Source organism: Colius striatus, chromosome 13 (genome assembly GCF_028858725.1).
Source record: "Colius striatus isolate bColStr4 chromosome 13, bColStr4.1.hap1, whole genome shotgun sequence".
NCBI classification, from domain to species: Eukaryota; Metazoa; Chordata; class Aves; order Coliiformes; family Coliidae; genus Colius; species Colius striatus.
In genome coordinates, this window is record NC_084771.1 from 20,006,986 (window position 1) to 20,033,536 (window position 26,551).

The 26,551-nt window shown below is 44.7% G+C and overlaps 1 protein-coding gene across 2 annotated transcripts in view; it reads right to left on the bottom strand.

Annotated features, from left to right (window-relative positions):
• Positions 1 to 26,551, bottom strand: part of GAB3 (GRB2 associated binding protein 3) — a 64,969-nt gene that overhangs the window by 22,132 nt on the left and 16,286 nt on the right. The window lies entirely within an intron of this gene.

The window sequence follows — 26,551 nt, forward strand, 5'->3', positions numbered from 1 at the left end:
CCTAGCAAAGACAAGGCCAGTGCAGCTTCCCTCCCGTGGTTTTCAGTGCTAACAAAAAGCTGTTAATGAGTTGCCAGGTACTTCTGAAAGCCCAGAACAAACCTTCGGGGAGTTGTAGTGCTAAAAACCAGGAAACTTCCAAACCTTACAGAAAGGATGTCTGCTTACACAGCCACTGCTTTGGTGCCTGTCAACCCAAACCAAACTGGTAAGCACTGATGTCTTTTAGACTCTGGTGACTGAAGGTATGGGTCCCACACAGGCTTAAATGAAGTCCTGGAAAGGCTAAGATGCAGCATCACTTTATAAAGCTATATTCAAGTTTCTAGGAACAAAATAACATATTTTCCCCTTTTCCTAGCAGCTGTTTTTGTTCATCAACAGTATAAGCGCCTCTGTGTTGATCACAGCTGTCACCAACACTCTTCAAGGGCCAGCAGAAATCCACCCTGAGCTCTGTTCCACAGAGAAAAGCCAAAATGAGACATTGGGAGCTTCTCCCTTACCAAACTCCATAAAAATTGTGTTGGATAAAGTCATGCCCCAACCAGTAAAGGTCAGGGCAGCTGTCAGACAGCAGCTGAAGCTGAAGCTGCAGCTGCCCCAGCTCTGATGGCAGCCCGAGAAAGGTGCAGGGGCTCATGCCCTGCCCAGGTACCTGCAATACCTGCACATCCACGGGCGCTTTTAACTGCCTTCGTGAAAGCTTATTAAAGAAACATCTGAACAATCACTACAACCTCGCTACCTGAATCTCATTCAAGTGCTCTTTTGCAAAATGACTTGTCTCACTGATGGAAACAAGGGTGATAGCTTTTGATCCAGCTAAAAATCACGGTCATTTTGCAAAGAGTGGCTCTATCTGTTAGTTTAAAGAAGGCAAACCTTTGGCCTTAAGGCAAAATAACTGAGTTCAGGATGTTTTCACCAAGATGCAAGAGTCCTTACTGGCACAGTTTAGGATCAATAAAGGCACTAGAGATTATGCTGAGTTCCCATGGGAATGTTGATAGTTAAAGTGAGCATCAAAAAACCAGCAACAATCATTTGTCAACAAAAAACATAGTTCTTCTACTCAAAAGAGACTTTCTTGCAGTGCAGCAAGCTTTTCACAGTCTGCTGATATTCACCCAAAACTTTATCTAGACATAAGCTTGCTCAGCCTAGCAGTGCCTTAATATCGTTTTGAAAGCAAAAGATTCTTCAAAACCAATACCCAGGGACCAGAAACTGAAATATAGAGGGAGCTCTTGCAAGGCTGAACAAGCACAGAGCAGTGTGTGTACAGGAGCGGTTTTCAGGGCGGGGGAGGTGGGCACATCAGGAATAAACAGGAAGCAGAAATAAGGTGCAAAGTGCATTGCACAAAGAAAATTAAGTGCTGCCATTGTGACCTGTTGTGGTTTGAAAGTGATTTGGTCTCTGTTGAAAGTAGCTAGAGGTAACAGATCACTGAGATCTCAGACAAGAATAATTCTGTGGGAGCCGGGGGGGGGGGGGGGGGGGGGGGAAAGAACACACATCCCTCTCAAATGCAACAGAAACAAAGGGGGAAAAAGATAATGGACAAACACTTTCCTGACTAGCAAGCTTAATGCAGACAAGCAGGTATCTCACGTGGCTATTCCCAGAGCCTACATCTCCTATGTGCAATCCAAGCGCTACACAAGCTTAACGAACACACAACACATACTCCAAGTCAGAAAAGTCACATCCCCCAACACATACTCATCCCTAAATAACAAAATACATGCTTCAGGAAGTGTAAGCCTAATGGGACCTGCTCTTCTGCCTCTCAGAGAAGGAGGCTACCAAGGCAGAGAGGGTGCTATTAGCTCTTCCTTCACATAAGACTGCAACACCACTCCTCTCCCAAGGCTCCCAGCCCTGCAGCTTAAATACACCTGGAAATTGGATGGAAATAATCTGCTTAAGAGCAAGCTGGAGAGGGGAGCAGCTCAGGACATTCTGTCTAGCTGGTATCCATGCAGCTGTAGGGAGGTAGGAGCTCATCCCCAAGGCTGAGGCCAGCTCAGGGCTACCTGCCCATGGCTGGTCCACCACCCTTAAACAATACCTATCCTCATTTTCTTAACATTTTAATTTTCATGAGTCTAAAGGGATCTGTAGTTTTAGCAAGAGAAAACAACTGCAGCTGTGTTTTGCAGAAAAGCTCCCGGTTCCTCATCTCAGAGGCAAAGGCTGTCTTCAGTGAGCTGTGAATGGCTCTGGCTCTGCAGTGTCTGGCTTTTTACTTGTCAAGAAGGTGCTTGATAACCTGTTTCCCTGCAGATACACACTTTGATCAGGCTTATCATCTGGCTGATGCCACGAGACTGGAGATGGAGACGTGTCCTGTCAGTGTGGTTTACAATGGGAGAGGAGAGCAATGGCTATCATAGCTGGGCAGCCATGGAAACAGAGCTGAAGGGAATTAATGCCAGGTAGCTACCCAAATCTGCAGTGTCCTTGGGAAGGGTGGGCCTCCCCTCTCCATGTCCCACACAGCCACCCTCAGCGCCTTCCCCAAGCTCACAGCTGGGCTGGTGCAGCCAGCCAGGCCCTGTCTGGCTAAAAGCAAAGAGGTTTCTTCTTGTGGGGGTAACACATGAGCTGTAGGAAACATGCAGGAAGGTGAGGAGTGGAGAGAGATGGAGTATGCTATCACTATTTGGTGATACTGCAAGCTCAGGTAAGCTAACAGCCCTTGGCTGCTGCCATTGATTGCCCCAAATATTAATGTGCTCTGAAACTGATGGTGATATCTTGCTGTGAGCTGAGGGGACCAGGGCAAATACCCTGCCTGTGCCACTGACCTGCTGTGGGACCTGGAGGGGAGGAAGAGGGATGGCAGCTCTTAAGTATGCACAGCCTGAGTCAGCACTGTGAGTGAATCAGCACTTACAGGCTCAGCTCTTCAAAGACACTGAAGCACTCAACTCCCTTGATATCAGTGCAGGTGCCACAGCTGAGTGGCACAGAACAGGGGGATGGCACAGCCTGGCTGATGGGGAGTTTGCCTGGGCTCCTCCTTGCCTACTGCCAAGGGGAGCCTCCCAGGGGGCAACACCAGCAAAAACCACCTCATCCCACACTGGGAAATGGAGAATGCTGCCAGCCCAGGGCCCCAGCACCCGGCCTTGCCTAAGCACAGGTAGGCCAGCACCAGGAAGGGGGCAGGAGAGTGGGAAGGGAAGAAACTAGCTCTTCCTTGGATTCTCTTAACTTCAGCTTTGTTGCACCATCAAACTGCATCTACACACATACAGTGCACCTGCACCTTGCCTCTCTGGGCTCTTTTTTTTTACCCTCTGCTCTCTAGGAGGAAGACAGCATTGGCTGCTGACATAGTTAGCTGTGTGGATGGGGCTGAAGGACCATCTTTTGGACGTCATCTCTCATTTGACATATCCAGTCCCATCACCGTGTCCCCCCCATCGCTCCTTTCCATCCTGAAACTCACTGGTGTGTGCCTTTACTCACAGAGTGGTGTACTCCAAAACATTTTTTCTTATCCTGCAGTGCTGAGTGTGCAATATGACAAGTTTTTGGTGGCACCCAAGCAGGCAGCAGGGCCAGAGCAGCAGGGCTACGGCAAGGAGGGATTCATGTCAGCTGTTCAGGGCCAATAAAATCTTACAACATTTAGTCTGGAGCTGTGCACACTGCCAAATTTACAAGAGCATTTGGATCAGTTTAAGGGTGAAAGATTGATCTCCCATAGTTGAGCTGAAGTAACTTACATGCTTAAGTAGGAACTGATCCCTGAGATTCAGCCTAAGCGCCTCACTTATTCTGTGCAACTGATCTATGCACCTGGAATAAATATTGCATTTATTTGGGGTCCTCCTCAAATGAGTTCCTTCTTGATGAAGGAATGATGATACGTTTACGTGTCCCCCAAAGCTTTGTTGGCATTAGAGAGAAGGCTTTATCAGAAAAGCACAACTAACATAAGACAAGAGCCAACATAAATTGAGAACAATTTTCATCTGCCCTTCATAAGTGGAATAATTTGGTGCCAAAAGGAAGAAAGAATTTGCAGCAGTGTTGGTAGGATGCCAGTACATTGCTTTGTGAAACACAGGCTATCAGTGTTTTTGTCTTGCTCCTGAATTTTTCACTTTGGGAATTCCAGAGCCTCTTCTGAAGGGAAGAGGAATAGTCTCTTTCCATTTCAGTGTGGTTCCTAAGAAAGCGATCACTACTTCCACAATCTGATGTCTGAGCTTCTGCTGAGTAAGTGGTGTGGGGTTTAAACAGGGCTGCTACTACATGCAAATGCTTGCTGCACCGTGGCAATGTCAGATAAAACAGGCCACGAGCAAGCCTATTATGTGCTGAAAGAACAGTGGGCTGGTAAACAAGGTCGGAATGAGAGCTGAGCGCTGCCTGGGAAAGGTTTACCAAGGACCTTTATCACTTACCTTCTGTCTAAGGACCATGTTCTTGTATGTATAAAATACCCAGTATTAGAGAGCTAAATAATTAATTAGAGCACATACAAGCTAAATGAGGTAAATTGGTCTGAAGTGTGACAAAACATAGAATAGCCAACAAACTTGAAATTCTTTACCAGCTAAATTCATGCTCGTGACTCCCCCAGGAGGATAATCTTTGTTTCACAGAAGGTAATAAAGAGGATGGCAAGAGGAAGAACAGACAGTGGACTGACTCCTCGCCTGCCTGGTGGCCTTGCAGCCATGCTTCTGGGTAAAGGACATGTGCTCATCCTCAGGCCTGCTATGGGGAGGTCTGATGCTGAAAGAAGAGTTTGAGAGCTCAGTGATGGGGACGACTGTGAAAGGTTTGGACAGTTAGGGTTGCTCTCATTCCACAAACTCCCTTGCAAAGAGAAAGCAGCAAATGGCACCAAGAAAGGTTCTGGCCTGGCTTCCCTCCCAAAGATGGCTGAGGGCTAGGAGCACAGCGCTCCTCCTGCTACTTGCTGCAGTTCTCCTGCCTTGAGGCACAAGGCACCCTTGGGGCTAGCAGAGCTGCAGGGAACAGTCACACAGGAGTGCCAGCACTTGGGACACAGGTTTGCAAAGCTGTCTTTTAAAAAAAACCCACAATTTTGAAACATATATTTGTGAGGGAAAAACCCCACAAAACTTAGGTGGAACTTTATAGCATTTCCTATAAATGACTTAAAAGAGGAAGTTAAAATTCATATGTAGACAGGCTTATAAGCAAATGATGTTTAAGCACATTAAGACCATAAAAATTAAGAGAGTTTCCCCTGCCTGCAAAGAGCGGGAGGTGTTGGGACTGCAGAGTACAGTCCCTGCAGGGACTTGTGCACTGGGGACCAGCTCCCAGCAAGCACCCTTGTGTTCAAAGAGCAAAGGACATTTGTTGGGAGCTCTTTGTGCCACTCTTTCAAGAGTGCCAGTGGGCCAGGCCTGAGCAGCTCATGTTCCTCAGACTGAGACCCTTGCAGAAAGGCTCATGCCTTTTTCTCAGTAGCTTGCATTGCTCTTAATTAACTCACTCACAGAAACTTGAGATGAAGAAGACCTCTTAAACCACCCAGCCTGGCCCCCAGCTGGAGTGATGGTTTTGCTATTTCAGTTGTGGCTGTTGGTCAGCAGCTCCCATCAGCTCTGCATAGTAAATCACTCCCTAATGAGGCTGCCTGCTTGTCCCTTCTAGTGTGTCCCTGTGCAGCACTTTGGGAGCAGCTGAGCTCCTTGCCCATCACCTTCTGGTTTAATGCTACTCTTGGATTTTGTCTCCCTTGCACTCTTGTTTCCCTTATTTTCTACTCAGATCTCACAAACATTTTCAGCAGTGAGAAACTCATGGTTCATGGCTCAGAAAGAAAAATCAATAAATACTTGACTTCAGAGAAGAATACTCCTCCCTTAGGGCCTTCCTCTGCCTCCACAGAGATGTAATTCCATTTCACCCAGAGAACAGAAGGAGAAATTTTCTGCAGTAGTTCTCTCTTTGATTGGGTGCCTGGAAGCCGAGGTGCACTCCCATGGTGCTGAAAAGGCATCGATTGTCTCTGCCTTGTGCCTGTTTATGCCCACTACAGCTCTGTTTTCCCAAGAGAAGGGCCCAGCTATGGTGGGAAAAAGCTCTGAGCCAACAAATTTCCCATAAAAAACAACTCTGAACCCAGACTAGCACAAATTGTCTGGCTCACCCTGTGCGAGGGACCATCGTACACTGAGTTCAGGGCAGACTACAGCCCAACACTGTATTTCCATCTGCTAAATCGTGAGTCATTTGTCGAGTCACTTGTCTTTCTGATTGTGGTAGTTTCATTATGACTCTAAATAAACCTTGTTTCAAGAGTCAGTCTTCCTTGGGGGAGATGCAATGGGTGCATAGTTGATGGGGAAATACCTTCTTCCTTTCAAGGTGGTACAGGTATATTAATTGACTAAAAACACTAACTGAAAAATTTCCTGCACTGTAAGTGCAAAGAAAGCTTTGTAATAAAGCATCTGAGATGACGTCCTATAGAAGCAGAGAGGTTTCCTTTGTTTCTGTTTCTCACAACAAGAAACCTGTGGTTTGTGAAGGAAAAATGAGACACGCTAAAAAAACCAAGAGAGTAAAACTCCCAGAGCTGTATGTTTCTTGCTAACCTACACACATTCCCATTGCCTGGTCTACATCCTAATCCATAATATTTATGGTGCTTTACATATACAAACATCTGCAGCAGAATGAGTCACTGCTATTTAATAAACACGCAGATTCCTTGTAAAGCTAATGGGTTCATTTGGGTTTGAAGGGTCAAAGTCATAGTGACCCAAAAACTTGGGAGTTCTAAATTCTTAAAAAACTTATGGAAGATAAGAAAATGAATTCTGAAAGTAAAGTTAATGATACCACCACTGCATTTTGGGAAGGGAAGAAGGAGGCAGATGCTTGGATGGAGAAATACCATTTCACTCACGTCCCCCTCATGTTGTACGAGCAGTAAAGAAATGAGAACTATGCTACTCACAAATGTCTTGATTAGACCTTTCCTCCAAGGATGCTGTCGAGGTGACAGAGCATCCTCTTGCTCCCCATGCAAGTAGGAATTCCTTGACAAGATGCTGCTGGCTGAAGTAGTGCAGTGCTGCCATCCTCTCCTTGCTTTCCCCGTGGCTCTCAAAGGTGAGTCTCAAGGGGCTTTCCCACAGAAGAGAGAGGCTGGTGCTGCTGTCATGATCCTGGGATGGGTCCCTGAGCTTTGCAGGGGACAATGTTGACAGGGCATTTCATCCCACAAGATCTTCCTAAGGGGAAGAATTCCCTAATTTTGATCTTGGCTGTAACAAACTACCACACCAGAGAGAAGCTGTGGCTCCATGTCACCTAGGGGTCCTGCATTGTGTCAAATGGCTTCACAGGGCTGCCTGCCTGCTCTGCCCTGAGGCATGCACTGCAGGCAGGGCTGGACTGTCCCCACCAACACTTCACAGAGCTCACTGCTTCCCAGTGTCCCGTGGCCAATACAGCCTTCCCTGTCAGATCCATAGCAAAAACACCACAGGGATGTCAGGATGGCAATCCTATTTCAGTGGATTCATTTTACAGTGAAATCCTGTCACAGGCATGAAGTGAATTAGCTACCCTCCCCATTGTCATCCCGGGGCATGACTTCTCTCTTCTTCCTCCTATTTTGACAGCAGTAGTGCTGAAAGCTTGAAGCTTTTCTTGTTAACAGCTGCCCTGTGAATATGTGCAGGCCCCTTTGAGCTCATTTATAGAAAGCAAAAGGATCAGTCATTATGAAATTACAGCTAACTGCCACCACAGGGCAGAAACCGAGCTGTGCCCTAGAGAGCTGCACCTCCCAGGGAGAGGCCTGTGGCCGAGTGGTGTTTGTCAGGAGCACCAAGGGACCAGGGCCGGCCAGAAATCTTGACAGCATCTGCAGGGTGCCAGTAAAGAGACACAGTTGGTATTAATAAATAAATGAAGTACTCCCCCACTGCACTTGGCTGTGTTTCATCGCGCCTAACAAGATGGTAAAGACAGTCTCACACACTTTCAGGAAACAACTGACATTTTTTTGTGACTCGGCATCATTATCAAGCAGTGCCCAAAGGGATCTGGAGAACCAGTGAAAAATCAAGCTGAGGAAAAGGGAGCCAGCTGTGGTGTGAGGTCCAAGGAAGCTTGGGAAGCCTCCAGGTGGGACAGAGCCCAGGCAGCCGCAACGCTCTTAGTGCAGCCTCAGCCTGGGCTGGCCACCTACCACCTGGGCTGCCAGCACTTCCACTGGGCCACCAGCATCATCAAAATGGTCCTGTGATGGGTGAGCAAAAGCACTAGGTAGAGGGAAGTTGATTTTGGCCAGCTGGCTTTGCCTCTGCCCAGGGCGTGCAGGAGGACCCCCATGCCGCTTAGATCCCCTGCATGCTGCAGCCTGAGCAGCCCTGACACTGGGTGAAGGGTATCAAGCTGCTGGGGCAGTCAGGGGTGGACACTGACTCACACTGTCAACATCCTCATACTCTCCTTTCTGTTTCATTCTGTCTTTTTCACTTTTAATGGGGATATAAAGTAGGCTGCAGCTCAGAGTAGAGGTCCCAGCAGCAGAAGACAGCACTGAAATGATTAAAAGCATTGAAGGATCTCCTCCCACCCAGAGCCCTCCTCTCCTCCGACACATTTTTTCCTTCCTGAGGGCAGGCAAAAGTGAAACATTAATTTCTTTAAGCTGGCCCCCAAACAACACCTTATGACTGCTGCCACATTTTTGAAGGCATTTAAGCTCCCTGACAGTGAAGACTTACAGACATGACTTTTTACATGAGGATGTTTACAGCCTCATCAGTTAGCCAAGAGTTTTAGTTCCATATTCCCTCACGACATGTTTATCTGTAGTATCTAAAATTACATTATTATAATCCTGAACACTGCTTAAATTTGTGGAGCGCTTTTTTTCACCTTTAAATCCTAAAGCACTCGACATCTGGTACGTGATCGTTACATGCCACATAAGTTGTGATTTGTTCACCTGTCACAGGGTTACACCTGCTTCTGAAGTTATGCTGAGTTCCTGGTCATCAGGGTGCTTATCCTCAGGGATGCACTCACAGCTCTGTGTTTAGCTTCAACCAATCTACAGTGCAACTTTTCCACCTGAAATCCTTATTTATCTTTCTAAGGTGGCAGGGGTTGATGGACAGGCTGGTTTGGCTTAGTGCTACTCCTCTGGTCAGTTAGAAAACACAATTCTGACTTCTCAGGATGCAGGATTGGGCTATTTTCCCCCCAGAATTTACGTTGAAACAGGGAGAAAGTAGAAACTAAGACATCAACATGGGTCTTCTTGGATTTAACAACGTAATTTCATTTTCTATTAGTGGGAAAAGTGCCACTGAAACCTCCCACCATATGATAGGGATTTCTACTGTTACATGAAAACTACTTGTGTGAAATGGCCTGGAAACCCTTAAGATCTCTCTGACTCATTCACGAGAAATTCTTTAACACCAACATAGTAGTAAGATATAATCTTGAATAAAAGTAAATTTCAATTTCTTAGAATGGCTTTAATCCAAAAGTCTTGCATGATCCCAAAGGGTTTTTAGAAAGCTCTACATGGGTCCTCGAGATCTTAATAAAAATGAGGTTCCTGCCAGGTTGTTTAAGGAACAATTCTGAAACAGAAATGCTGGGCATAATCATCTGCTGGATAACTGAAGCTACCAGTCACAGGAGTTTTCGGTCATTTTTGGAAGCAAGTATAGGAAAATGTATATACCTAAGGGACTAAAGTTTGGACAAATTTTGAGCAAATTTGCTAAACTAATAGCTTTTATGGAAGGACTCCAAACGTGCTCTGCTAAGGAAAGAAATAGATAGAGTTGGGGCTAATCCCTTGTCTCGTAACTCGCAAGCATGATGTAAATACAGATGTGCAAAGCAGTTAAAGACCTTTTCTAGTTCTTTCTAACTGCTGGGAGATTGCACCCTGCCTCGAGCTATCGGGAGTCCCTCTATTTTACTTGGAACGAGCAGTTTTCTCAGTATTCTTTACACAAACAGAACAGAATTTGCTGTTTCACCTTGTTAACTGAACATGTGGTGTGAGGTCAGCAACAGTCACGCAGCCTATCTATAACTGTCGGTGCTCACATGATGCGATGCTCAAAGAGAAGGAACATAAACAGGAAATTGGGCAAAGGGACTCTTTTAGTAGGGGACCACAACACTGCTTTTTCTTTCAAACTAAACTCTTCAACAACACGCTTGTCAGACCTAATGAAGAAAACCAGAGTAGCCAGCAGGATAGGAACAAAAGCCGCAAATGTTTACGCTGTAACACTTTTGCCTGTTCATAACAATGTGGTTCAATGTAGGGAAATGAAGCTGTGATGAGGGTTTTGCTCAGCAGCTCAGCTGATCTCCCAGCTTGGTGCACACAGGAGTAAAAAGACATATCCTCCACATCCACTTTGGGCCAAACCCGGACTGTTCTTTTTTTATACCCTTATTGAATTCACAGCTACATGTTGCAAAGGCTTTGACCTTTGCACTTCATTTCACTCCTAAAATTGTCTGGAGAAAGGAAGTGTGCAGGAGGCAAGCAGAAAAACAGGGAGGAGGCGCACATATGTGGGAGGACTTGTCTTAGAGAGCAGGTCGTGTTTGTTCCAAATAAGAGCCAGCCTTTCTGGCCATGTGTATGAAGACAGAAAGAAAAACAGAAGTAGCTTCAATATTGTAACAGCAACTACCTTGTATCCAGATAAGCTCTGGATTTAGGCATGTGGAGAGGGGCACTGATCTCACTGCATACTCCAAGCATACAGACTCTGAACATCTCTGTTGGGATCTGTGTATTGACTTGAAATCAGTCCCACGGGAACCACCCGGCCTTTGCGGTGACATTTAAACTTTACTGATGCACATGGCAAAGCTCCCACTTGCTCTGAAGGGGCCAGGTCCAACACTTGACAGGAAGCTCTGAGAACAGCACAGATTCCCAAAAATGGAAACACAATATGAAGGAATGATCTGAATAAAGCAAATCTGCCTCAGAACTGATGGGAAGCCTCCCTATCAACCACATCAGACGAACTCTCCCTTTGTGGGTCTAGCCTGCTTTTTATGGGTTACACACAGGCTGCCCTCAACACAGAATTTTCTCCAGCCAGAGAACAAATATCTGCTGGTGGCTTCAGGCCTGGTAAAAGACCCTGTTTTGAGGGAAGAAAGACTGTCCCCATAGCTGTTAACATGGGCATGCCTGGCCAGGTCAGGCAGTGCAAACACTGGCTGTTACAGTGACCTGGGGCAGGGCCAGTGGGGGATTTTGGCTCCCAGCAGTGCTGTTGGCTTCATCAGGCACGCACCCTGCGAGGCTGGGTGCCACGGGCAGGCTGCCAGGTCTCCTGCGGGAGCAGAGAGTGGCATGTTGTGAGAGCTGTCAGAATACGACCAGCAAACTAATGATTTATGATGAAATAAGCTGGGATTTGGAAAGGTCTGTATTTGTCACAGAAACACGATTCAAGAAATTGGGTCTCTCCAGTCTCAAACTGGAAAGAGTGCTGTGTGATTCAGATGCTCAGCCAAAGCCAGTCACCGCCGGCCAGATTCCCTCACTGGATATTTACAGAAAACAAACCAGATTATAAACTAAGAGTGATTTGTCAGACCTGTTTAGTAAATAGCATAATTGCATTAAAGAGTACGCTAAGAGTGTGGGTAAGACACAAACCAAAACACATGCTGAAATGTGTTGGATGAAGTCTGTTTCTGTATTGCATATGGGTAAGTCTGAATGCGTATCACTGGTATATGTGTATGACAGGGTATATTGAGTGGCCCATGCTAGCTCTAGAGGGGGTTGAGCTGAACCTCAGCAGCACAGAACGAGGCTGGAAGCACTCAATAGCTGGTTTTACACCCATGTGCTCATTTCAAAGTACAATGTTGGAAAAACAGCTATGCTAAGGAATGTAAAAGTCTATTTTGATTGCAGTTCTGCTGTTTTCAGCTGTCTTCTCATCAACTAAATTGCACTGTTTTACCCTTAAGTATTCTGCTAGGCAGTGTTACACTTCCAGAGCTAGGTTTTCTTCTTGAAAACCTGTCTCAAATGAATCTCAGCTTTGCACTTCAGAGGAGGCTGAGCTGCTTTTTAAACAGTTTTAGACTTATTTTTTTTCATTCTCCTTAGTTTGCAGAAAAGTGGTCATCACTCATATGGCTCATAATGTACAGCATCCACTGCCTGTCATTTTTTACTTTAAAATATATAAATGTTAGGGAAAATATAAACAAGGCTCCCTGTGCCAGGTTTTCCTTTGTTTAAGAGTTCTCTCTGAGTTGTCAGATTTTTTGTTGTTGCTCTTGCGCCCTGTGTCTCATCCAAGAGAGCAGGGTTTTCAGGGACAAGGGTCTGAAGAAATAACACCCTGTGAGCTCCGCTTTCCTTCACGTTTTAGGTGCCTTTCACAAAGTCAGCTGGTTAAAGTCAGCTCGAGTATCCAAACATTCACCGTGTAAACTTCCCATGCTTAGGAGATGATAACTGCACGTTTCTCCACTCTGCTGTGGGAAGGCAGTGCTGCCTGTGAAATTCTGCAGACCTGTGCTTTTTTTCTCAGTGTATTGTTTCATGCTCTGCCTACTTCACATTGGCCTGTGGAGCACAAAGCTCCAACAGAGATGGGAATGAGCACCAGGGTGCAAACCCAGTGGCCTCTGGCACAGGTTCAGGACTGTTGCCTGAGTCCTGAGCTGTGTCGCTCATCCTCAGTCCTTTCTCTTCTCGCCTCCTGAGACTGGTCCCTACGATTGTGACTCACTTACAGTTTAAGCATTTTCAATCCCCTGTTACTGCTGCAACTTTTGTCTCAACATGAAGACATCTAAATGCCCTGGGCTGACATGCCCTGTGTAGCATTGCTATAGAAAAAACACAGCATGGCAAATAAAGAACTAACAGAAAAAAAGTAATGTTTTTCTTAATTTGCATGACTTCTCAAACTTCCCTTGCTGAACCAAACGGTGAAATCACAACATGTTCAGAAATATTAAATCATTTCCTTAACATCTGAATATAACGGGCTGCAAGAGGAAAACAATTACATTTGGCACATTGCACACTTTCTCCTTAACGCTCCAAATTCTGGTACCCCGTCATATTTACAGGCTTGCACTCTGATCACACCAGCATGAAAAACAACTGTGTACCACGATTAATTTCCTAGGAAATCCCCTGGACTTGCCAAACACCAGCTTTGCCTGGACATCTTGGGTTTTAGGTGGCCACAGCAGTGCACAACCCAGACAGCAAGTTCAGGATGCCCCAAACCAGCTTCCTACCTGCTGGCCTGTGAACAGCAGACTGATGTTGCTCAGGAGCATGCCTAACCTAGTCCTGGGTAGTGTTCTGCTGTCTCCATGGTGTAGAAAACCCCAGATCAGTGTGGCACTAAAATGATGGGGTGCAATGTCATGTGTTGTCCAGCCTGGCTGCACATCTGCCTCTGCCTCCCCACTATCCACCCCGACCCTGTGTTGGTGAGAACGTTTTTGCTTCTCCACTCCAGCCATGGGGAAAGGGAAGGGGAAGAGCAGGGCTGCTCCTCGCCAGCTGGCCATGGTCCCCCCCCGTGCCACAGAGGGCCAGGTCCCACAGGCATGAAATCCTGGGAGGGCTGCTGGGTGCCAGGGAGGGCAATGCGGTCTCCCCAAATGGACTGGAGAGAAAGAAAGAAAAAAACCTACTAATTTCTGCAGAAATTCATGAGTTTCATATCCAGAGCAATTCATTGCTGTGAGGTGACTGTTGGCACGATGACACTTCTCTGATGACACTTCATGACAAACCCGACTGGTGGGGTTTGCCCCAAAGCAGCCCAGGCTGGAGGGACCTGGCAAGCATGCTCCTCGAGCATAGCCAAAATGTGCCAGTTCCTCTGTGAAGCTACGGCTTCCAAAAGGATGGGCTGGCTTTCCTGAGCAGGTGCTTGTTCTTTGGGGTTACATTCGGCCACTTGTCAGTATTTTGTGATGCAGATTTTTTGTGAGTACAGGAGTAAAACTCTCTGCCAAACTCCACAAATAGTGGAACAGTTTGGGAGCAAAAACAGATTTCAGAAATGAAAGTTCAGCTTCATCTATTGGGAACAACGTGCAATTAATATGCTCAGCAATATCTTAAAGATGAGCAATGTGGGAGAAGGGTAATAGCTCCCTTTCTATCATTTTTCAACCTGTCAGAACACTAATCTATGAAACACCAAAAGCCAGATTCTTAGTAAATGTAAGCTGGTAAATGTGGTTGAAGGCAGTGGTGCTGTGCAGCTCAACCAGATCTTAGTCTTTTCTGAACTGTAAAACTATTGGAAGAGTATCTGCTTGTGGGATGGTGAAATAGGATCAATGTTACTGTTACAAAAGTGAGGATAATGAGCCAGCTGGGTTTTTCCACAGTCATTTTCAAAACTGCAGCGTTTATTTCTGCTTTTCTGTAACTTCTCTCTCTCTTCTCCCCCCACCCCCCTTCCCTATCCTCTCTTTTTGTGGCTTTTGTACTCTGAGCTACACCCAGAAAATGAGGTCACCAAGGAGCAGTAAAGACATGGATGCAGTCTGTGAATGCATCACTTTCTGCGTGTGTGCTGCTGGCTCAGCTGCCTCCAGCTGAATGCCCCAGTCAGGGTGGGGGCACTAGGGCTCCCTGGGGGTGACAGGGCAAGGACTGAGGAGGAGAAAGGCAGAAAGGCATCAAGGCTGCGCTGCTGTGTGGAGATGTCCCACCCAGTCTCCTGCTGGCACTGAATGAACTGATGGTGGAGAAACACATGGCATTGGTGCTCCCTGGAGGTAAATGGGATGCTGCTGCAGGCAGAGGTGCCTCCCTGCACCTTCCTGGGGTCTGCAGCTAAAGAAATGAAGGATCCTTCAGATCCAGACTGCTGTGTCCTGCAAGTGTGAGGCTGGCAGAGCCTGTCACACCCCCAGCCAGTCGCCTTCTCTTATGTGAAGGCTCTAAGAAAGTGAGGAATATGAAGAGCTCCACCAGCTGCTTGGCTATCCTCTTTTCTCCCCGTTACCCTGCCTCACCCGAGTGCCTGTGAGTCACCATGCCTTCACAGCCCCCTGTGCCTTGGGGAGCCCCTCAGACCTGGTCAGTGCCACTAGCTCTGTGCAATACCACCTACATGTCTTCCACCCCAGTGTAAACATCTGTACCTCTGCTCCCCCCATGTCCTGAAATGGGGGGAGCATCTGAAGCACATCTGGGGCACCTGACACATATCTGGCCCTAGCCCTGGTGAGGCTGCAGGGTTGCCTAGGACAACACATCCCAGCAGCTGGCGAGGCTGCACTGGGATGAAGTGCCTTCTCTTGACCTCATGACCATGAAGTTTGTGTTTTGCTTTCCTCTGATGGGAAGAGTTTGTCTCTTGGTCTTAAAACCATACCTCACCCAGCCCAAATTCCGTAAATCTTCAAAACTGAAAGTGTACGGTCCTCAGCATCGTCTGCTGATCTTACATATGCTTCTGAAGGAAGCGAATGTAAACATGGCTGATGCTACTGCTAACATGACACTGTCAACTTGAACTGCAAAACAGCAGCTGAAGTGAAATTCAGGCTGGCTTGGAGTTCCTCTGCTGATTTTTGAAATCACATAACCTCCTTTCCAGTTTTTAAGTGTGCTTTATTGCTTCGTATCCCATGGGAGAGATCCACGAAGGAACTAACAGCAGAAATGACAGGACAGCCTTATACACTGAAATCTGCTCAAACCACAAAGTGGACAAATAAAAACTCAGAACTGTCCACAGATATAACCATTTCCTGATCAGCTGAATGTACTAGCAAAGTTAATCCTCAGGGCTCTCCCACCTGTGAAGGGGGGCACAGCACCCCCTTCCCAGTTGAAGCCAAATGTTCCTCCTCCCACCAGCCATGCCTCAGCTGCAGAATGATTAAATAACTGAGGGTTTGTGCCCAACAATTTGCCCTCAGCTTGCTTCAAAGAGTGCAGACCCTTGACAGTCAGTGCCTTTGCACTGTTAAAGAACCCACTGCTCAGAGCATTTGTTTTACCAGGTCTCAAATACCACGACTATTTTGGCAAATAATGTTTTGCCCCTTGTTTGTGCCATTTAGTCTCCTGCCTGGTTAATTTAGGAGTGACAGCATGTGAGTATCACAGGCTCGTTGGAGTTTGCAGGTAGTGGGAAAGTGATGGGGGCTGTGATTAAACAGGGGTCATTTCAAGGGTGTTTATGTTCTAGGGGCAAAGCAGGAGTCTAGGAGCAAATAACAACAATTTTCAAAGGAAGAGTTAAAGTGAGAGATACAAAGGGACAGTAGGGGAGCTCCAAACAGGCAAGAAGATTGGAAGGACAGGAATGGGAGGAGCAGGAAAGCTGAAGGAAAAAGGACAAATCAAAGCCAAACTGTGGGGATCCTGCAGAGAAAAGACTGGGCTCTTCAGCACAGCAGGAAGAACCTCAGCAAGGAGCAACTCTGTCCCCAGTTCACATGACTACAACCCACAGAGAGCTGATAGCAAACTACTGCCCCAAGATGAGGGAGATGCATCTTCCCAGCTCCTCAGGCAAGGGTTTCTCAAAATCACACCCAAGTTCTTACTATGGGTGGAGTAGCCCCATTACACTCTGAATCATCTGGCCATTGTATGCATTGTTATGAGGTATCTTCTTTGCTAATGCCAAGCAGAAAAGCCAGCAAAGCAACAGGAGGGAAGAGGCCATTACTGACATCAGTGAGGAATGATGAAAGGCTGTGCCTCACATCACTGCTTTGATTGCAGGAGCAGTCACTGCAACAGCAAAATGTCCAAAGCACTGTGTGGCAGGGATGGCCAGGGAAGCTCAGAGAGCTGGCTCTGGAGCACCTGGCTGCTGCTGCAAAAGAATTGTAAAGAGCCCTAGAAACCTCCTGTTTTGCTAGTACACTGCAAGCAGAGGGCAAAAGCTAATCAAGACTTGTGCTAATTAAGCTGCCTATTGCTGGGAGAGGATGGGGATGTGGCTGGATGCCAACAGTAATATGGTAGGCGGGATCAGAAGACTCTGCTGACTCCCAGAGAAAGTCTGCTTTGGTAACCTGGCAGTTATGCTTTCCTTCTTTACTCTCCTGGGGTTGCTTGAAGACTGACACAGCCTATGAAGCCCTTCTGGAGCCCCACACACCTCCACTCCTCCTGGTGACGTGGGCAGGGGCCACTAGGCCTGCCAGGAGGGTAGAGCCATGGTGAGCCACACTGGCTGGGCTCACACTTCCCTCTGCTCAGCCCCGCTGCAGTGCTGCAGCAGTGAGGGCTGCTATTGCTGGCAGAGCTACAGCCTGGTGTTTTTTGACCTTTTACTCTTCCAGAGATAGAAATGGGATTTGTCTGAGGCTTGGAATAACTTCCTGTGATTGTACTGGAGAAGGCTAGTCTGGCTTGCTAGATAGCTGTGTCTGTCGGGCTGGCTTAGGAACGGAGAAAGCCTCTGCTCTATGACTAAGCTGAAGAAAGATTTAAAAGATCCAAAGACTCCACATGTGCCTTAGAGAAAAATAAGCTGATAGCACTGTACATTATCTCTAGTAGGACAAGTGGGCCTGGCTGCTTCTGGGTTTTGGCATTAGCCATTACTGGAGAACCACTAACAACCCCTAAAGCAAATGGTGTCTGTATATTGATAGTTATTCCTCAGATGCTAACTTATAAATCCTCTCCAGATCAGTGAATTATGTGTGTCTGCATGTGTGGGAAAGTAGGTAATGGTCTGAAAATTGATCCTTAGGGATGATGAGAGCAAGTAATAGTTGTGCAAGCTTCCCCCTCCTCCTCCAGATTTCTTCTACCTCCACAGCCAGCGCAGTCAGTGACGCTGGGCAGATGCTGAGGCAGAGGTGAGGGAGGGCTGTTTTGCTTTCCCTGCATCTTTAACAGTCTCTTGCATTTTTTCTGTTACTTCTTTAACTGACTTTTAGCAGCCTTTATAAGTGACATTGCCAAGTCAGATGTTTTCAGCACAACTGTTTGGCTGAAGTGGAGGAGAAGCCTCATAACCTTTGCTAGGCTGATGCCTCTGGCACTGGCGGAGGTAGGGGGATACCTGGAGAAAAGCGCTGGATCACTTTCTTGCCACCATGAAAGACACTAATGCCTACACTCTGAGAAAACTGTAGTACTCCATGATGTCCTTCATCCATCACCCTGTTGCACTAGACAACATTAAAACAAAAAAAGACAGGTTTTGATTCAAGGGGTTTACAATCCCAACCAGTGCACTGGAATTTGTAATGGCAGTTGCAAAAGCTCCAGTTACTCCCAGGTAAATGAGAGCCAAGCTGCACAACCAGGACATTCTCCATCTTAAGCCCTAGATAAAGCTTTAACACAACTGTTCATTGCTCAAACTGTCGTTACTGTCCTTTTACATACCCCTGATACTCAGTGCCACTGCTGGTAATGGCAAGGTAGGACCTAACCTAGATGGTCTCTAGTCATTCAGCAGTTCTGTTGGGAGCTCCCAAAGAATTTAGGAAACATATACTTCAAACAAAGGCTTTTCAAAGCAAGCTTTTAATTGTGTATTGTATTGTACTCATAGGTAGGCAAAATCACTATGTACAAGTCATGTGTGGTAGTACTTTCCTGCAGGACTCACCTGCAAACAGGTTGCTGAGTCTTCCTTAAAATTTGGAGTAGGAACGATCCTGGCCTTTTATACAAGATGTTCCTTTGAACAACTGAACTTGTCAGGATCCTTGGTTGAAAAAGGCAGTTTTGTATTCTTTTGGCCAACAAACTCCAAGCAGTGCCAGCTGAGGATCCCCTGGACATAGCCAGGCCAGCCCAGCTATGAGGCCCATGCCCTTCCTGGTTGGCTCTTTGCAGATATTTGCTGCTGTCGTCAGCCTTCCCTGCTTGGCACTGCTTGGACAGGATTGGGACAACAGCTCTTCCATTTCTGCAGTTAGTGGTTGTATTTGTGCCATTTCTCATCATGAACATGCTTCATAGCAGGTAAGAAATGAAAGATTTGGCTCTTCCTGACCAGGAAAAGCAGACCTGTCCCAAAGCCAAGTCACATTTCTGTTGCAAATAAGCCCCAGCACACAGGTTCAATGTACTTAACGCTTCTATGCCTGGACACCATGCACAGGTCCTTCCGCTTGAAAGGAATTCAGGCATGTTATTGATATGTATCAGAGTATGTGCTTTATAACATAATTGTATAATATGGGAAGGGTAACATCTGTGGACTGTGGACTGTGCAGTTTATCAGATTGCCTTGAAGTTCTGACTCCTACGTGTATTTCACTTACTGCTTTCTAAATAGGTAGTGTCAAAGAAACGGGGATTTTATATTTGAATAGTAAAAAAACCCCTGCAATCAAAACAGGGTGAAAAGTTTAACACAGAAAAGCCCATCTATCTTAATTGTAGGTAATTTCACCTAATTAATTAATTTTAAAACATTTTAAAAAGTTTGTAAATGCTTTTGTGCATTTTTACTGAGTTCCAGTTCCACTCAAATGCAGCTTGCTTCAAATCACATAACATAATCCCTGCTGGGGGGAAGAAAGCTTTCCATAATGGTACCTCTTTACTATCAAAACTGTAACATGAAGAACACGAGTAACTGTTAAGCTACACAAGTGCCTAGATATTTGGATGGATATGGACAGTGTTAGGTTAGTGATTGGACTTGATGATCTTAAAGGTCTTTTACAAAACGATGGAGCCTGTGATTTTGTGAATATGCCTAATAGCAAAAATAAGTTCCACATTTATTCTAAAACTTCCATTTAGTGGTAAATCATTACACAGTAACTAATGAAAGTGTATTCAAGGAAATAAAAGTATCTGTGCAAAACATAAGGTTAAGAAATTACAATTTAATTCAAAGATTTCTATTTTCTCCTGTAAATGATCAGAAAATTGAGTGATATCACAGCTCTACATGAACTAATGCTCTCTATAGGAAAACTTCCTCAAAGTGATTAGACTGGTTGGGGAAGTATCATGAGGGGGGCAGTTGGAATTAAATATAAAGCTATTAATTCTCCCAGACTAAGAAAAACTTGTAGCCTGTAATCAATGGTGCTGCATGCAATGCTTTTTTTCTACTCCCAGTCATGTAGATCAAAACCACAGTGATGGACCAGGACTGTCACAGCCTGGTGCTGTCTATTCACGTACAGTTTAAAGGATATCTGAGGGATGATTAGCTTTCTCACCACACCTTAATTCCAACACTTCCACCCAATCATTTTGCTTGCTATACCCTAAGAAGCCACCATACATCTTCACAAGGACCATGAGAGTAATGCATGTTAACAGATTCTTTTGAGCTTCTCATATGCGTGGGTTTCCCCCTCAACTCTCACCATTAGCAGACTCTGAGATGGTGACTGCAGTCACAAGGCAGACACATCTAGAACTTTATTTAAGAACAAATATGTGTGTTATCACCGTTAAAAAGACCAGGTCACGGTGCATATGTAATAGTTTGCACTGTGGTGAGCAAGTGTTAAGTAGGCCAGCTGAGAGTGTCTCTATCTAGGCATAACATAATGCAGTGTGTAGGTGTGAGAGAAGTCTTATCATACCCAAACCAACAAAAAAATCCCTAAAATCAACAACACTGAAAAAACTAATGCAAAACACTGCAGCTCATCTCCCTGTAGGTTTTGGCTCTTTCGCTGTTATGTCAGAAAAACAAAGCCCCACAAGAGAGAGCCTGTTGCTCAGGCTTGCTTCAGACTTCATCTCTTTTTCTGCACAGATTCATTCCTTATCATGAAGCATCCCAGGATTTGTTTATTTCTCTGTCCAGAGCTCTTGGGACGTAACCCCAGATAGGCACACTGCCCTGCAATGCAAGCCCAGCCAGGCGTCCCACACCATGGCACTGTGCGGTCCTTCTGCACTGAGATGCTCTCTCAGGGTAACAGGCAAACTTCATGTCAGTGTAAAGGTTAGATTGTCCCTAATTTCTATGTGCATTCTCATGAAGTTCCTGGAAATCTTTGCAAAAAATGGTCTGCAGAGCTGAGAGCCCCCTGCCCCATTCCTGAAGATACATACCTTCTAATACTTCAACAATTACTCGCTTTTGTTGTTTGACTCAGTTCCAGGCTTGCCCACAGAGCAGGAAGCTGCACCTCTAGAGTGCCACAGCCCCTGGTACTGCATCTTCACACTTGGCAATGAAACTCAACACGATCTGCTCTGTCTGCAGAGCAATGGTCATGCCAGGAGTTCTAAGCAGAAGCGTGAAGTTCACAGTCACTGTTTTTGCTAACTGAATCCCACAAAAAGTGATGTGAGATAAGAGCAGTTTGAGCAAAGAGCAAACAAATAAACACCCTTAAGCACTTTGATCCTGAGACTTCAGCATGGTTAGCATGAATAGAAAATGCCCTATCTCTCAAGTCCAAAAGGATAAATGCAGTATTTAACCTCTGAAATTCAATGTGACAGAAACTCTTCTGTTCCAGGATGCCATAAAAAAGCACCAAAACATTTAGAAACAAATCATTTGCCCTCAAAGTTCAGATCCCAATTCCAGAAGGTACTTAGCCCAGGCTTCGCAGCAAGCTCAGGAACAGGCTTTGACCTCATTTAAACATACCTTAAGGAATTGAGCCCACATTTTTTTAGGCTTTAGTCCAAGTGCTCCCTGTCGCTTTTCATTGCCCAAACTCTGAGCAGTGCCTGGTAAGATGAAGTGAGAATCCTATTCCAACTAAGTGAAAAGCTTCTATTTAACCATCCTCTCACTTCAAAGACAGTGAAGGTTTTCTTTCTGAAAAATTTGAAATATACACATTGTGTACAGTATGAAACTGAGAGGACACTTCCTCTTCTGATGCAAAAGCCATGTATCACAGAGAGGCAAGTAAACATCATACATGATTGTTATCATGAGAGGTACATGGAAATTTTCTGGGGTGTTCAACATTGGATGCCCACTAATTTTGACTTGCAAGTGGACCATGCAAAACTAGCAGGTACAAGTAACCTGTCCCTGTCCAGGAGCTGCTTGAGAAGAAGTCTCATAGGGTTTCAGCAGCAAGATTGAGGCAGAGTTTGCTTCTGCAAGCCTTGCAATGACCCCTTAAGCATTTCTTTGGAAGTACTTGAGTCCCCATCCCTGGAAGGTATTTAAAATCCCTGTAGCTAAGGTGCTGAGGGATATGGTTTAGTGGCGGCTGTGGCAGTGCTGGTTAATGGTTAGGCTCGATGATCTTAAAGGTCTTTTCCAACCTAAATGATTCTTTGATACAGAGATCTTGGGCTATGGGAGCTCAGACTGTGTAAATAGAAGAGCTGTTTGTGCTCTGAGTAAGGAAGTTTAAATTTGACCTGCAATGAGTGTGCAAGGCTGCACAGAGGAAGGGTTTTCTCCACTGCTGTACTCAGAGTAATCTCTCTTTTGTCTCAAAGGCCACAGTGGCTATGACTCACACACAGCCATTAGACTATTAACACTTTTATTCCAACTAGTTATTTCTGGCTTTCGGCAGTCAAAATACCTAAATGCCCAGAGTGCTTCCAGTGTAACCATAGAAATTACAACAACAAACAACAGCAGCTCAACCCATGGGTCATCTGAAGCCAGATTCTGAATCACACACTTATTTTTTACCTATAGTTATAAAAAGGAATTTCAATCTGGACAACAAGACAGAACATTTCCCAGCTACTTAGAAGATGCTCAGTCAGCCAAGCTCAGCACAGATGGTGACAGACACTCACTCCTTCCACAGGAGATGCTCCTGAGGGGTGGGTTCTGCACAGCTCCCCTGAATTACAGGCAGCCCTCAACCAGAAGATCATCAGACAGGCTTTGTAAATCCACTTGAGGCTAATGGACTATATGAATGTTGTGAAGTGATCTTTCTTCTTCTGTGTATTTATCATCCGAATGTTTCGAGAGCTCTTTATAGTGTTTCTCACTGTTATTTTCTTAAGTTACAAGAAAGATTTCCTTCAAGCTCTAGGCCTCCCTTACACTTCCAGTCTTCCTATGCCTGCAGCAGCAGTCAGTTCTCTGTCAGCTGTGTCAGTAATCAGAAACTTCAAGTTGGAAGAAGCAAGCTCTTCTAGAAGCCAAAATGCAGTCAAATTCATTATCTCATGTCTCAAAAACTTTACATTTATTTTTTACCAAAATACATTTGCTTATGCAGGACTGTACTGTGTTGCTGCTTCAGCACGTTGGGTTTCTTCAACTCTTCTCCCTCTCTAAAAAAGGTCAAAATTTACCCTATATTTTGATTTTTGCAGTATTTTAAAGAAAGGCAGCTCAGTAAACAAACATTTTTCAAGTACATAAACGAAAGGCTAAAGTTTATTGTGAGAAACCAGATTAATCACAAATGAAGAACAAATCAGTTTGAACTTTAGGAAACTCTTAATTATATAAATGCCTGACCTGATCTCTGGAGACCTGCAAAATGTGCAAAGAATGCCTAACATTTTTTAATATAGGGGATAATATATATATATTAAACAAAGAAAATGGCCATTGATCTGTCAGTTGTGTTTATTTATTCTCTACATAAACAATTTCACTAAACTAGAGGGTGATGAAGTATGTACCATCAGTAAATAAAATGGATCAGAATACAGTGGAGGAAGACCTTTATAATTCACTTATAAACCGTGAGAGAAAAATTCCAGTCTGGAAGCATCAAATCTTCCAGCAGAGCAAGGACCAAGAAAATGTCTAGCAAGAGTAGCAAACCTAAATTGGTGAGAGCTCACAGTTCACTAGCCATGTGCCTTCTCTTAATTGAAAATGATCTAAGCTAAATTAAGTTCAAAAGCTCAAAGTTGACAAAAATAACCTAATATACTAAAGAGGAAAAGGAAAGATACAATGAGATTATTGTTTTCTTCTGGCTTTCATTAAAACATACCAATGCCAAGTGCTGTCTCCAGACTTGAAGAAAGAGTTGCACAGAAGAGAGAAATTCTGTCCTGTGAAGGCTAAGGTAATTCTTGCACATGATACCCTGAACAGGTGAAGACAGATTTTCATTTAAGGTGTTGCCCTCATCTGGCTGTTGCACACAGCTAAAGTGCAGAGAAGAACAGATAGAAAGGACCTTGCTAAAAGTACAGATGTTGTCTGGGGCATTCGGGGATGGGCACTGTATTTGGAACCTTTTCAGCTTTCTGCTGTGGATTAATTGATGTTTTGAATAACAAATCTTTCACATTCTGCAGGTAAAGGCAAGGTTCATCCTTGTGCCATTCCCCAGGTCCAGATTATCTGGAGCGGGATACTGCAGGAGTTCTCTTCAAGGAGAAAACCAAACTAGTAAAACCCCTTCCTCTGATTCCTAATACCCCAACAACACAGAATGTTTTTGAGTAAAAAATGTAGCCACAGTCACAGGCATATACAAAAGAGATATCTGAAAGTAGTGGTTGTACACAGAAAGCAGTAACTGCTTTCCTTTTTTAGGCTTCAGGGCTTATTTGTTTAAACCACAAAGAGACATTTGCATGCTACCCGTTTCTTGTCAGATAAGAAAAAATAAAGTAGGCAGAGCAAGTAACAGCTTCTGCTAACTTTCAAGGTTAATTTTAACTCATGAAACACTTTAGCGAAGGTCCACCACTTGAATTTACCTTTTTAAGACGTAAAGAGTATGATCAAAAATGCCTTTTCAAAGAGGTGGCAAGAAACAAGAGAACACCAACTATTATCTTTTCTTATTTTAAACTTCATCCCACACTTGACACAAATTTAGATCTGAATGCAGAATTACTCCTACTCTTCTTCTTTGCTTATGATTCTTTCTTACCATGTTTTTCAGAGAAGCAGTTTGTAAATGCAACTTCTTAGGATGCAGTGTAAAAAGTAACATGGATGCTGCAGGCAATAACCCAGCCAGGTTGTGTGCTGCTGATGCAGTTACTAAAATGTTAAATCTAACTGCTGGATTCAAGTGAAGCCATTTGGGAGGTAAAATACCCCCTGGTCAGGACAAAGATTTGTGTTACAAAAGCACATATTGCTAAATCAGCCAGAAATAAGTGGATTCAAAAATCTAAGTTTATGGATGTTTTTCAGCCAGTGAGTAAGTGTGGCTGTGGCACAGATGCAGGCTGTTCAGAGGACATTGGCATGGTGCTGATGTTTTTAGGTTTTTGAAAGATGGGCAGAGAGAGATGGTGAAAGACAAACATACACATGAACATTCAAGAAAGTTTAATGATTGATCAAATTCTCCTGCAGATAGAAAAGCCTTTCCTACATAGAAAAGAGTTTTTAAGAAAATAGTTTACAAGGTTCAGGAAGAATCACCTGGTGGTGCTGTCTCGATGTTTGTGTTACAAGGTATTGCAAAATATCAGGGAGTTGTATCCCAGGAGTATGCCAAGGGAAATGCCACTTCTGTTCCTGAAGACTCTGACATATAGGGAGATCATAGAGGGAGAAAACACTGGAAGGTGATGAATGGCATCCTGGCCTTAGTGAAACAAGGGGAAAAGTTCCTTTTTTTGATTTCAGCAGGTTACAAGAATAATCAGACACATACAAAACCCACCCATACAGTGCATGGTAAAGATAAGTGATACCATGTAATGCCTCAAACTAGCCATTCCAGAGAGCTGATGGGTTGACTGCAAAATGTGGAGGAAAAATGAAAAAGCTTCCAAAGAAGACAAGGGACATTTTTACACCATGACTCCTTGCCCAGCAAACTGGATTTCTTGGGGAAATTTCAAGGATTGCAACAGACAGAAACGCCTTGGCCACTTTCTGGTTTTGCACTCAACACTGCCTGAAATTTGTGGTTTCTGATGGTCTTGGTTTACACCAGGTACAACTCAAAAGAATTTAGCTCTGACTTTAATCCTTCCTGTGGCACCAACATAACTGTTTTTGTGTGCAGTCAGAGCAAAAGTTGGACTGATGAAGACTTGAGGTGAAATGCAAAGCATTACTATTGCCAGCCAGCAGCCCCAAATGTGACAGTATTTGCTCAGCTGAATTCCAGGATATTTTAAAGAAAAAACAACCTTACTGATTATGATGGCATTCAATGTGTTTCTCATTTTAGATGAAACAGTCCTAGTGCCATTATTTAATGTTAGCATCAAAAAAAGACTGGGTGCTGCTGATTTTCATTCACTCTATCAATATGGATTCTCAGCCTACCTTTGATACATCGGTTACCTTTCTGATGTAGGATCAAACCAAGATCAAAGATTTGACACAGGAAACAAAATGGATTTAGATACTTAAATAACTTACATAATCTTACAAATCCTATGATCTAGCCAAGGATCAATGGCATTTTTTACCTGTATTGCTCAAAAGGGCAACCCTAAACCAGTAATGCAGCCAACTAATGATGCCACACTCTTCAGCCTATTTCTGCCGAAAAATCATTGTGATTGTTTCTTCATTTCTGAAAAAAAGAGCTTGAAAGGTGTCTTCCAATAATTTATTCATGCAGTGTAATCAAGCACAGAATCTGACCCAGCTTAGCAGAGGCACGATTTCCAGCTCTGTGGTTTTCACCTCTGAGAGTATTTACTATTTGCTTGCCAGTAATTACCACA